The following is a 14935-nucleotide window of genomic DNA, read 5'->3' on the forward strand; positions in this document are numbered from 1 at the left end:
CAAGCTGTACTACAGAGCAATAGTGATGAAAACTACCTGGTATTGGTACAGAGACAGGCAGGAAGATCAATGGAATAGAATTGAAGACCCAGAAATGAACACACACTCCTATGGTCACTTGATCTTTGACAAAGGAGCTAAAACTGTCCAGTGGAAAAAGGACAGCATTTTCAACAAATGGTGCTGGTTCAACTGGAGGACAACATGTAGAAGAATGAAAATTGATCCATTCTTATCTCCTTGTACAAAGCTCAAGTCTAAGTGGATAAAGGACCTCCACATAAAACCAGATACACTGAAACTAATAGAAGAGAAGGTGGGGAAGACCCTAGAATACTTGGGCACAGGGGAAAAGTTCCTGAACAGAACACCAATGGCATATGCTCTAAGATCAAGAATTGACAAATGGGACTTCATAAAATTGCAAAGTTTCTGTAAGGCAAAGGACACTGTCAATAGGACAAAACGACAACCAACAAATTGGGAAAAGATCTTTACCAATCCTACATCTGATAGAGGGCTAATATCCAATATATACAAAGAACTCAAGAAAGTAGACACCAGACAACCAAATTACCCTATTAAAAAATGGGGTATAGAGCTTAACAAAGAATTTTCAATGGAAGAAACTCGAATGGGCGAGAAGCACCTAAAGAAATGTTCAGTGTCCTTAGTCATCAGGGAAATGCAAATCAAAACAACCCTGAGATTCCATCTCACACCAGTCAGAATGGCTAAGATTAAGAACTCAGGTGATAGTAGATGCTGGCGAGGGTGTGGAGAAAGAGGAACACTCCTCCATTGTTGGTGGGACTGCAAGATGGTGCAACCACTTTGGAAATTAGTGTGGCAGTTCCTCAGAAAATTGGACATAGCATTACCCGAGGATCCAGCTATACCACTCCTAGGAATATACCCAGAAGATGCTCGAACATATAACAAGGACATATGCTCAACTATGTTCATAGCAGCCTTATTTATAATAGCCAGGAGCTGGAAAGAACCCAGATGTCCTTCAACTGAGGAATGGATTAAAAAAATGTGGTATATTTACACAATGGAGTATTACTCAGCTATTAAAAACAATGAATTCGAGAGGTTCCTAGGTAAATGTATGGAACTAGAAATTATCATCCTGAGTGAAGTAAGCCAATCACAAAAGAACACACATGGTATTCACTCACTGATTATTGGATATTAGCCCAGAACCTTGAAATGCCCAAGATGCAACTCACAGGCCACATGAAGCTCATAAAAAAAGGAAGACCAAGTGGGGGTGATTCAGTTCTTCTTAGAAGGAGCAACAAAATACTCAAGGGAGCAAACATGGAGACAAAGTGAGGGACAAAAACTGAAGGAGGGGCCATTTGAAGACCTTTCCACCTGAGTATCCACCCCATGCAGTCACCAAAGGTAGATGCTGATGTGGAAGTCAGGAAGTACATGCCGATAAGGGCCTGATATGGATGTCTCCTCAGAGGCCTTCAAGAGTCTGACATATTCAGAGGCAGATGCTCACAACTAGCCATTGAATTGATCATGAGGTTCTCAATGGAGGAGTTAAAGTGAGGACTGAAGGAGCTGAAAGGGTTTGTGGCACCATGAGGAGAGCAACAATATCAACCAACCACAGCTCCCAGGGTCCTAACCACCAGCCTGGGAGCACTTATGGAGGGATCCAGGGCTTCAGCTGAATATGTAAGAGTAGAGGGCCCTGCCGGGCACAGGTGGAAGATGAGATCCTTGACCTCATGAAGGCTGGACGCCCCAGGGGGTGGGAATTTTGAGGGTGGGGAGGTGGGAGTGGGGGGGTGTAGATAGAGGTTACATCCACAGAGAAGAAGGTGGAGGGGTAAGGGGATGGGGGGTTCCCGGGTGGGTGGGGAATGGGGTAAGGGGATAACATATGAAATGTAAATAAAATATCCAAGAAAAAAAAATGGAATGTGTGAAGTTTACGAACAGGAGAGCTATCTCTAGCTCTAAGTTCCAGAGAACAGCTCTTCTCCTCTGGTGCAGAAGTCTTCAGTTCTTGCTAACATCTTATTTGCTTAGAGAAGTTTAAACAAAATAACTATTAGTTACCACACCCACTCCCCAAAATTAAAATGACCAGAGAAGCTTACCATAGCTCTGTGACTTCCTGTAGAGCAATTAACTCAGAATCTCTGATCTTAGACATGGGGGATTTGTGCTGCTCCAGCCACTGTAATCTTCAGCTACAGTGAAGAACCATTGTTCTAGAAGTACAACCAGTAAGTCTGATGATAGAAACAGGACTGAGCGGCAAGTTCAGGAGGAAAGAGCAGTATAAGCAATGCTAATACCAGTGCAGTCAAGAACACGAGATTGAGCAGAGTACAAGTGAGCAGACGCTGACTGTGCTCATTACTGTGTTTGAAACTGCATCTAGTCCTGTTTTTTTTTTTTTTTTTTTTTTTTTTTTTACAGAAATAGAACTTTGTTTAGGTATCTAGGGCCCATTCCATGGGAGACTATGTCTCCTCACTTTCTTTTTCTGGGACAAGTCTTAGTAATTTAAATAAGAAAATATATAATAGAAAGTTTATTGAATGTACATGGAATTTTAAAGGCAGGAACTACCCTGACCGGGTAAAGAACTTATAACAGGTTATACTTAAGAATATATATTTATATGCAAATACATATACATTTGCAATAACAATGAAAAACAAGGTGATGAATGTGACGGAGGGCCAGGAGGGTTATATGGGAGGATTTAAAGGGAGTAACATTGCAACTAGATTATAAACTCAACAATAAACAGAAATTTAAAAAGGACAGAGAATAAAACAGGAAAATAATATCCAATGGATTAAGGTTTCTTTCTTCTGCTAGGACAAAGTGTATGATCCTCAATGTTTCCTTTTCAGTGAGGAAAACCGTTGTGAAAAGTAGAGCCCTATGTTTGAAGGCATCTGAGTTCTTATGTATGGCACTGAATCACTGATTAGATTCTCCTCTACTTTCTTTTGACCCCTCTCCATTGCTTCTGGACCTGTAGTTACATAGGATAATTTTTGTGCTTTAAGTCAGTTTGAGACAATTCCTCTCCCTAATCAGAATCAGTCTCACCAAGACAAAGTTGGAATAGAAATGTAGTAATAATAGAGTAAGTTTAAAATTGAAGATAGTTTTGTTAAGAAGCATAGAAGTGCAGTAAAGGTTAACAAATGATGACTCTAGTCATCGGTTTGAGTGGTCCAGAACAGTAGGCATAAATATATGGGAGGTCTTTTACTATACTTTTCTGAATGAATAAGAAGATTTATACTTACAAACCTTTGCTGTATATGTATTATCTTGGTTTAAATGAAAACAAGAATCTCAAACAAGAAATTAGAATCCCAAAATAGACGCTGGTTCCCTGAGCTCACTTATCTGAAGCTGCAAAAATGGATTTACCTTTGCCCTTATGTTTTCATTCCAGTGACCAGTCTCTTCTTCCAAATTAGTAGCAGCATCAGTGGAGAAGACTGTATTTGGGATTTCTTAGACCCTAAATGGAAATCATATAGAGGACTGAGAGTTTGAAAACACTGGGACCACAGCTGTCCTGATCTCATGAATAAGAATTAGGTTTTTGTCTGACGTTTGTCCGACCCTTATACACTGGTTTTTGTATAGCTTTCACAAAGATGCTAGGAGTTGTTTTTAGTTTGCAGGCCAAATCTTTACTCAAAACTGCATAAAAGGTTTTCTTAAAAATATATCGTTTATCTATCTATCTGTCTATCTATCTATCTATCTATCATCTATCTATCTATCTATCTATCTATCTATCTATCTATCTATCTATCTATCTATTCATTTATTTGATGGGCATATACTTGGGGTGGGGCATGCGGATGCCACAGCATGAAGGTGGAAGTCAGAGGATGGCCACTGAGAGTTGGTTTTTGCCCACCAAGTGGTGTCTGGGGACTGAACTTAAGTTGTCAGGCTAATTGGAAGTAGGAGTCTTTATCTGGTGAGCCATCTCAGCCACCCAACTGCTTTGCTTTTTAGTTAATTTTATATGGCTTGAGATAAACATAGATTCATTGTTTTTTTTTGGGGGGGTGTTATTTTTGCATATGGATTTTCAGTAGTATACATCATTTCTTGATAAAACGATTATTCCTCTGCTAAACTGCCTTTGTTGATCCCTGATGGTTTAATGGCACTCCAGCTCAGGGTGAGAAATAGATGCTTCAAAATCTATGATTTATTATGCTTAGATTGAAGGACATGTGACTTTTAAATGATTTACCCATTTCAAGTAAGAGCTGTCGCAGCTCAAAGAGTCTTTTTAACAAAGATGAGGATTCTCTTGCCAATGTTTGTTCTAGTCATCAACTCTAGGTCACAGTGTCTAAGACACTCATAAGTAACTGTGTTAATTAAAGTGTCTTTTTCCTCTTAAGCACAGGACAGACTTTCATCTGTCAGTCAGACAGATCCAGAGAGTACAATGCCCTCAGCTGAAGAGGCCCTATTATAATATATGGAAAGTAGCTATTGAGCTCATTACTGTCAAAAAAGTCGAAGGAGAAAATATAAATGTGAGAATATGATGCTTGATGTGATCCAAAGTAATTAATATAATTTCCTGTGTAAGCTAAATTTGCTGGTACGACAGCGGGCAGTATTTGATGCACAAGGAGTTGCTCTCAAATTTAAGAGAAAAAGAAAATCCAGTGAACAATAAGATTAGAAAATATATAATTATGTACTATGATCATTGCTACATTATTTCATTATAATATGGTAATAGTTAATTTGCTAAAGATTCTTGGCTCTAGCATATTAATTTTTTCTTAGAGGTGAGTCATTAATTGCTTCCATAGTTATTGGTAATTTATTATCTGTTGCTCCTATCCCCTCTAGTTTGTTTGTCTGTTTGCTTGGTTGGATTTCTGAGACAACATCCAGGGTAGCCTCAAACTTGCAATGTAAGTGAGATGGGTTTAAAGTCTCAATACTTCTCCATTTATCTCTCAAATGCTGCATGGAATTATGACATCATTTGAAATCAAGGAAAGGGCCATTTTAATTTAAGCCTTATAACCAGAATATCTTATTTTATTGCTTTCAATATGAACAATGAATAATGTGTTTTAAGCATTCTACCACACTGCTGTTTCTATGTCTCTAAGACCATTCTCTTTTTTAAAACCAGAGATATATCCTGTCTGGTTTGCCTAGGAAACGTCTTCATTGTGCAGTCTACAGGGATTGCAAAGAGTCATAGGTATCAATTACATAGATGTGCCTTCTCCTTTATTCCTTAAAACATTTGTAGCAGCATTTTCTACAGGGAAGAACAATTTTATAATCACAGACAAGGGTCGATTGAACTTTTTATTGAAAAATACCTAGCTATTTCTTATTTGGGGGGTAGTTATACCTCCCTATGGTCAGAAGCAAAGTCTAAATTATCTTTTTGTCTCCAGTGCAGAATATTTTGCCACAGACTAAATTCTTTCTCATCGTTTACTGGAAAAACAGCACAGAAGTGCTAATGTTTCACCAGACCTGTGAGTTTGGTTCTCTTTCTGTTTTAGCCTCTGCCACTTTCTCTCTTTTCCCATTTGAATTTGGGTTTATTTTATTTGTGATACTATCAGTTTAATGTTTATAAAATTGAGACTATATAAAGCCTTTTACAAAAATGTTCTCTTCCTCCTACCCTACATGTTGCCACAACGTTTGTAATTATTAGTAGTTAGCTCTGCCTACTATTTTGGTGTACTCTGCAGTTGCTCCCATCAGTTGCTGGATGTTCTTTCTGGTCTCTCTGATGACTATTATGCTAAACTTCAGTCCTAGCCCACTGTGCAGGCATGATAAACTGTAGGTTGGAGGTTTGGTTGCTGAGTAGATATCCAAATTTCTCCACTTGAGGTTGTGCCTGGTTACAAAGGAAAGTCAGTTCAGGATCCATGTCTCCCAATTACTAGGAATCTTCACTAGTGTCACCCTCATAGATTCCATGAAGTTTCCATTGTTCTAAATTCCTATCTTGCTCATGAAATGCCCCCAATTCCAGTCATCTCTTCCACGTTCTCTCTCCCCACCTCCAACCTGAGCCATATTTTCCCATTTCCACCCACCCCCAGTCCACCCACAATTTCTTTTCTATTTTCCCTTCCTAGAAAATCCTTGCTTCATCCCTTAAACTCTTTTTACTTAACTTTTTTGGGTCTGTAGATTGTACAATGATTATCTTTTACTTTATAGCTAATAACTACTTACAAGAGAGTACATACCATGGTTGTTGTTCTGGGTCCTGATTACCTCACTCAGGAGATTTTTTTTTTATATTTCCATCCATTGTCAGCAAAATTTATGATGTCGCTTTTTTTAAACAGAAAAATAACATTTCATTGTGCTAATATACTACATTTTCTTTATCTGTTCTTCAGTTGAGTGATATCTAAGTTGTTTTTAATTTGTGGCTATTATGAATAAATCTGCAGTGAACATAGTTGAGCAAGGATCCTTGTGGTAGGATGGAACATCTTTAGGGTATATTCCCAGGAATTACCATTTCTGACTAGGTTGTGAGGTAGATCAATTCCCAATTTTCTGAGAAGCTGCCATATTGATTTACAAAATGGCTGTTCAAGTTTTCACTCCCACCAGCAATACAGTGTTCCCCTTGCTCCACATCCTTGCTAGTATGAGCTGTCACTTGTTTTTGATTTTAGTCATTCTTACAAGTGTAAGATAGAATCTCAAAGTGGTTTTGATTTGCATTTCTCTGACAGCTAAGAATATTGGACATTTCATTAGATGTTTCTTAGCCATTTGAGATTCCTCTATTTATAATTCTCTGTTTACATCTGTACCCTATTTATTAACTGGATTATTGTTTTTTCATATTAGTTTATTGAGTTCTTTATATATTTTGGATATTTGACCTCTATTGGATGTAAAGTTGGTAAAAATATTTTCCCATTCTGTGTGCTTCCTCTTTGTTTGATTGATGATGTCTTTTGCCTTACAGAAGCTTTTCAGTTTCAGAAGGTTCCATTTATTAATTATTGAACTTACTGCCTGTGCTATTGGTGTTTTGTTCAGATAGTTATTTCTTGTGCCAATGTATTCAAGGTTATTCTCCAATTTCTATTCTATCAGGTTTGGTGTATACAGTTTTATGTTGAGGTCTTTGATCCCCTTGGACTTGACTTGTGAAAGATGATAGATATGGATCTATTTGCATTCTTTTACATGCTGGCGTTCAGTTAGACCAGTACCATTTCTTAGAGATGCTTTCTTTTTTCCATTGTGTATTTCTGGTTTCTTTACAAAAAAAATACAGTGTCTCCAGATGTGTAGATTTGTATATGTGTTTTTGACTGGATTCAATTGATCAATCTGTCTGTTTTTATGCCAATGCCATGTTGGTTTTATTAGTATTGCTCTGTAGTACAGCTTGAAATTATGGCTGGTGATATTTTCAGATGTTGTTTTATTGTATAGGGTTGTTTTTATCTATCCTGGTTGTTTTCATTTTTCCATATGAAGTTGAATAGTGTTTTTTCAAGGTCTGTAAAATATTGTGTTGAAATTTTGATCAGGATTTTGTGAGTCTATAGATTGCTTTTGGTAAGATGGCCATTTTTATCATGTTGATCCTTCCCATCCATGAGTATGAAAGATCTTCCATCTTCTGATATTTTCTTTAATTAATTCATTCTTCAAAAACTTGAAGTGTTTATCGTACATTGTTTGGCTAGTATTACCTATCTATCTATCTATCTATCTATCTATCTATCTATCTATCTATTTATCTATCTACACACACATACACATGTTTATATTTGTAGATATTGTGAAGGCTGTTAATTTCTTTCTTAGTCCCTTTGTCATTTATATATAAGAAGGCTACTGATATTTTTGAATTAATCTTATATTCAATCACTTTGTTGAAGGTGTTTATCAAGCTGGAGAAGTTCCCTGGTAGAATTTCTGAGGTCACTTATGCATACTATCATACTATCTACAATTAGAGACATGTTGACTTCTTCCTTTATAATTTGTATCTGTTTGATATGTTTTAGTGGTTTTATTGCTTTAATTAGAACTTCAGGTACTATATTGAACAGATATATCCAGAGTGGATAGCCTTTTCTTCTTGATGATTTTAGTGCAAGTGTTTTAAGTTTCTCTCCATTTAATTTGACTTTGGCTATTGACTTGCTGTATATTGCCTTTATTATGTTTAGGTATATCCTTTTATCCTTGATCATAAAGGAGTGTTGGACTTTGTTCAGTTTTCATGATTTTGTGCCTTTCTGTTTTTTTCTGACACTGTTGAAATCCAGCTTTAATCAATGGTGGTCTGATAGGATACAGGTGGTTATTTCAATTTTCTTTTATCTGTTGAGGCTTGTTTTGTGATCAAGTATGTCATCGATTTTTGGAGATTGTTCCATGAGGTGCTGTGGAGAAGGTATGCATATTATTTTGTGTTTGGGTGAAATATTCTGTAATATCTTTTAGGTCCATTTGGTTTATAATGTCTGTTCACTCTAGTATTTCTCTGTTTAGTTTATGTTTGGGTAACCTGTCTATTGGTGAGAGTTGGGTATTGAAGTATCACAGTATCAATATGTCAGGGTTGTGATTTAAGTTTTTGTGATGCTGCTTCTACAAATATGGGTGTGCTTGAATTTGAGGAATTAACGTTCAGAATTGAAACATCATTTTGGTGGAGTATTTTTTGACGAGCATGAAGGGTCCTTCCCTATCTATTTTGATTAATTTTGGTTTGAAATCTGTTTTGCTAAAATATTATATTAGCTTTGCCTGCTTGCTTCTTGGGGCCATTTGGTTGCAAAATATATTCTAAACTTTAACTCTCTGAAGCAATGTCTACTTTTTGATGTTGAGGTATATTTCTCACAGGCAATTGTAGAAGGATGAATCTCATTTTTTTATCCATTCTGTTAGTCTGTGCTGTTTTGGTTGGGGAATTGTGTGTATTGATATTGAGAGATACCAATAACCAATAATTGTTAACTCTTTTTATTTTGTTATACTTGGTGGTGGCAGTGGTGGTGGTAGTGTGTATGTGTGTTTCTTTTTTGGGTTATGCTGGTATGTGTTTATTTACTGCTAGTGTTGTGTAGTTAACCTTTTTGGCTGGGAGTTTTCCTTCCAGTATCTGTATAGACTGATTTGTGGATAAATATTGTTTAAATTTGACTTTATCATGGACTATCTTGTTTTTTCCATCTATGGTAATTGAAAGTTTTTGTATAATAGTCTGGACTGTATCTGTGGTCTTTCAGAGTCTGCAGCACATATGGCTTTTAGAGTCTCCATAGCGAAGTTGAGTGTAATTCAAATAGGTCTGCCTCTGTATGTTACTTCACCTTTTTCTCTAGCGGTTTCTAATTTTTTTTTCTTGTTCTGTGTTTTTAATGTTTTGAGTATTATTGGTGAGAGGAGTTTTCATTTCCTGATTCAACTTATTTGGTGTTCTGTAAGTTTCTTGTGCCTTTATATGCATCTTCTACTTTAGGTTAGAAAAATATTCTGTGATTTTATTAAAAATAGTTTATGGGCCTTGAGCTGGGAACTCTCTCCTTCTATTCCTATTATTCTTAGGTTCAGTCTTTTTAAAAGTAATCTTCTGTTCTTCTGGTCTGTGCATGCACCTGGAGCATCCTTAAGGCTTCAGCTCTACACCCAACCCCCCAAACACCAAGAGGAGGTTGGACTCCCAGGAGTTCTAACACACTCAGGAGTGTAGGATGCTGAAGGAGCATTGTGGTCTCTAGAATGATGGGTGAGACATGCTGATGCCAGGACAAAGAATGATGCTGACCTGTGAGCTTGCTGTGTGCCCTGACAATGATGACTGGGAAGCTGTATTGGACATATGTTCCTGACCCACCATTGCTTACCTATACGTCTGATAGCACAAGCTGCCTTGCCTCAAGTTTCTAGACCTTGTGGAACAGAGAATCAGAAAGAGAACTTATAATGACTCTTGTATCATTCTTAAATGTGACCAGTTATTCAGACTCAATCATGAACTGGTCTAGTAATCAATCCAATATTTGAAATAAAAGCCTTCATTTGGAAGTCTGGTTCTGAACATTTTGAGAGACATATATAGAAATTAGCTGCAGTTCTCTATGATGTTATGTTAGCAAGAGATAAAGCTGGTGCAAGACCTGGAATTCAAGTAGGTGTTAGCACATGTGTAAAGGCTCTTTTAATTGTCAAGTCAAAAATACTTTTGTTTCTTCTACAGTATTAAATGTAAGTTACATTGATTATACACCTTCTAATTGTGTTTGTGTTTTGAAATCCAGTATGTCAGATGCAGGTCTATCAACCAGCTTTTGTTTTAGTGCCCTTAGTATTACAGAACCTTGGTATTCTAAAAATAGATTGTAAGTACTGGAAGAAATGAGTCAAGCTTTAAAGGGGGTAGTGGGCTTGATTATTGCTGGTATAACAGCTTTGATTATATTAATTGCTAGCACCACTGCTTCTGCAATTGCTGTCACACAAAAAATAAGACAGCTACTTTTGTTTATCATTTAGGAAAAAAAAATGTTACTAATGTGCTGAATATATAAGAGGATTTAGATAGGTATTTAGAAGAATGGATTAATGCTCTTTAGCCTATTCAAATTATTGGAAGGAGGTCCAGAATTTAAAGGTAAAGAGTCATCTTGAGTGTCATGCCAAATACCATTAAATTCATGTTAGTTCTAAAATTTTCAGTGGTAGTCATTATAATTAGAAAGAAGTTTAAAGACACTTGCAGTGTATTTGGTGTGATTATATCAGCACTTTGGATGTTTTAACTTTATATAGTAACCTTATGAATTTCACAAATGCTGTTCTGGTGAGCATTGATTCAGTAGATACTGCATATAAAATTACCCATGGCCTAAGGTCAGTATTTCTATTTTGGTCAAGCTTCAAGAATGGCATATATAGCTTCATCATACTAACCCTTTATTCCTGCCTATTGTGTTAAAGCTTGTCTTTAACAACATCAACATGTTGGCAGCCAAAGCACATGACTTGAACCTGAAAACAGACCTCCAGACATAGTTATTAAATTAACGGGCTGGCAAGCCAAGGATGGGTAAGATTCTGCACAGAGCCTTACCCACATAATACAGAAGTGCATTACTTTGGATCATGCATATTTCATGATGGGTAAAGAACACATTCTTGTCAGAAAGGCCTAAGACAGTCTTGTTAATTACATAAAAAAGGGCAAGAGGCGGAGAGCCTTTGGGGCTGCTTGGCCATAATCTGACATGGGACAAGGACAAGGAAATGGGCCACTTGGCAGGAATATGACATTGGCCAATGACAAGAAAGTAGGCTTCAGCCAGGAATCTGACATTAGGCTAGAACAACGAAGTAATTTCAGATAGGAATCTAAATCTTAGGCTAGAACAAAGAAATAGGCTTCAGACATGAAAATGACTTTGGGCCAGGACAGGGAATTAGGCTCAGATATTTTGGTCATCATGACAAGCCCTTAGAAACAGTGATCATGGGAGTGTTCACAGAATTTTGTTTATTGCCTTACTTGTTCTTTGACTATTTGTGTTTATTGTCTTGCTTGTTCCTTGACTATTTGCATCTATTATATTGCTAGACCCTCAACCTAGAATTGACCTTAATACATGCATGTAATTAAAATGGTATAAAAGCAAAAAGGAGCAGGGGAGATGTGATGGGGGTTCTAGAGAGGGGAAATGGGGAAGGGGATGACATCTGAAATGTAAATAAATATCCAATAAAAAATATCCAATAAAAAATAAAAAAATAAAATATCTAAATTTCCCGCATGTTTTGTGTCAGTAAAATTTTTTTAGATTAACTTTTTTTTTTTTTTTGGAATGTTGTATCTATTTATTCTATAGTATCTTCAATGACTGAGATTCTCTCTTCCATCTTTTGTACTCTGTTGGTGATGCTTGCTTCTTATTTATTTATTTATTTATTTATTTATTTAACTACTATTTCCATTTTCAGGTCTTGAACAATTTTATTCATTTTCTTCAACTATTTGTGCTTTTCGTAGCTTTATTGACCATCTGTAAGGAATTTGTTGATTTCCTTTAATTTTTAAATTATCTTTCCCTCAATTTTTTAAGGACTTCTATCATCTTCATAATGTTGGGTTTAAGATTGTTTTCTTATGCTTCAGCAGTGCTGAAATATTTAACTTTCTGTGGTGGGATGCCTGGACTCTGGTGAAGACATATTGTCCTGGCTCTTGTTCAATTGTGTTCTTACACTTTAAACATCAGGATTTGGAGTAATTATAGGTGTAGGTGCTGCTTTCTGGATTTGTCTTTGTTGATTGGTTGTTTTCTTTCTTGGTTTCTGTTTTCTCTCTGGTCTTCTAGCTGGAGTGGTATGTGTTTGAGTACAGGGTCTCTGCCTCAGTTAGTGCTGGACTTCTGATGGCCCGGATAGTTTCTTGTCTATCAGCAGGTTGCTGTCCCAAGTTGGGACCTGAAGTTCTAGCAATATTCTGGACCTCTGATCATGTAGGGAGTCCTCTGGAATTCAGGATGCTGGTCTGGTTTCTGGTTGGGAAGGAGACTTCAGCCTAGTTCTCAGGAAATTGTCCTGGCCTATGAGGTACAGGATGCTTGCCTAGCCTCTGATGGAGTAGGAGGCTTTCACTTGAGTTGTGGACCAGGATATTTTGCTGAAGAGAGGAAGGAACACTTGGGGTTATGCTGGACAGTTATGGGCAGGGCTAGGGTGTGTGCATATGTGTGTGTGTATGTGTGTGTGTGTGTGTGTGTGTGTGTGTGTATGTATATGTATGCAAAGCCCTATACATAGTAAACATAAATAAATAAAATGTATATTTTATTTACTTTTTAAAGCCAAAATTAGTTTGACACAATTAGTTTCACTGTATTATAATATTAAGGAAGAATTGCCAAAATACATTATTCTAAACTGGACAGATAGTGTTTGACAAAAGTCTCTACATCTTAACTATGTTTTAGATCTATTTATTTATTTCATGCATATGAGTACTCTATCTGCACATACACCTGCATGACAGAAGAAGGCATCAGATCACATTATAGATGTGATCTACCATGTCATTACTGGGAATTGAACTCAGGATCTCTAGAAGAGCAGCCAATGCTCTTAAAGGATGAGTCATCTCTCCAGCCTCTTAATTGTTTTTCAGATGCTTTAGGTGACTAATACTAATCTTTGATTGAGCAGATACCTTCCTATTAGGTTTTTCTAGAATTTTAATACCGAACTTGTTTTCTCAAGTAGATATTTTTTGTTTTCTTAAACAAATTCCTAAACTTGACTGGGTACTTTTCCAACCTACTCACTGTAGAGCAAAAGTTTGAAGGGCTCACTTAATTGTCCTTCTTGGTGGGAAAGAACTAGGTTTCTTTTTTCCTGCATTTGTTATTTGGGGAAGAATATTTGAGTTTGAAAGCATTCCCTTTATCAAATCAGTGACACAATCAGAAGACTCTGTGTTCAGGAGGGAGGCTGGGATCTGCCTCTGTTTTCTTGTAGCAATGTTGACAGAGTGAATTACTATTCATTTGAGGGTTCACAATATGGAGATATTCTTAGCGTCTGAAAAATACTATCTGTCGAGTCAGCTCTCTCCTGTTTCACATATATTAGAATCCTAAAGACAAGTAGTAATTATGAAAGATTGAGTAACAAGCAACACATCCATCCTGAATTATTGACTTTAAACTTTTTTTTATCTGAACTTTTAAGTCTTGTTTGCTTATCTTCCTCTTTATCGTGGTAAGGTGAGCAATTTCCATTTCACACAAATGCTAAGGACACTGCTGGCTTGGCCAAAGTCAGCTGTGTATCTGCTGTTTCCTTTTTGATTGGTGACATACTTGGAGCCAACTATCCTAGTTGTATGTCCCCTTCACTAATGCTCTTCCAGTTTATTTACTTTATTTCTTCTGTAGTGATAATTAGTTTATATTCTTATTTTTCTCTTTCATTAAAATAGATTTGTTAACATATAATTTATTGTAAAAAGGTAAAGAAACAAACAATAAAAGTGCCAGGGCCATGGGGAGTCATTTTAAGATTTCCAAGAAGAATGGTAAATTAGTAATATTCTAGAAGAGGATATTCAGGTAGGTCTCTGAGACTAATGACAAGAGAGACCAAATCAAGTGCAGAAAGGCAGAGCAAGTACCTGATTAAAGTCCGCAGTTCACAGCTATGAAGTCAAAAGAACACAGCACCTAAAACAGAACGTGACAAAAACAGAAGCCATTCTAGGTTTCTTAAACAGGACATTTTATGAAGAGTGTTGTTAACTCGGGTGTAAGAATGTGTGGCAAGGCAAATAAGAACCTGGGAGGTGATAAGAAGGAGCACTGCCACTAGGAAGAGAGAGCGAGCTGAAGGAAGGAGTAAGAGGCAGATCCCACAAGTTGCAGTTGTTAGTGAGAGTTAGACCCATTGTAGGTAAGTCCTGTTTGGAGGGGATTAAACATGGAGGGTAATAGAAGTCATCTGAGTGGCTGTTGACAGCCTCACAGAGAAGATGCAGGTGGTAATGGGAAGCCACTACCCTCCCACCAAGTCACACCAGGGGGAAAGAAACACTCTTGTTCCTTCACCCTTTAGTTATGTCCCATTGTTTCCCAGCCCTTAAGACACCTGGAAGCTGTATGATGAGAGAGTGTGGTGGAAGCACTGGCCTGGAACAGAGTAAGATGGCAACTCAGTGACATATGTACTCACACACACACACATAAATAACTGCACCTAGATATAAAAATGATGCACAAAAGTAATGATAAACAACTCATAGTGAAAAACTTATTTCTAGAAGCTAATAAAAACCCAGCTGAGCTGAGGGCAAACTCAGCTGTCTAAAGAAGGACTGATTTGGGTACAAGGACAG

Source organism: Grammomys surdaster, unplaced genomic scaffold, assembly GCF_004785775.1.
Source record: "Grammomys surdaster isolate TR1022 unplaced genomic scaffold, NIH_TR_1.0 188, whole genome shotgun sequence".
Taxonomy (NCBI): Eukaryota; Metazoa; Chordata; class Mammalia; order Rodentia; family Muridae; genus Grammomys; species Grammomys surdaster.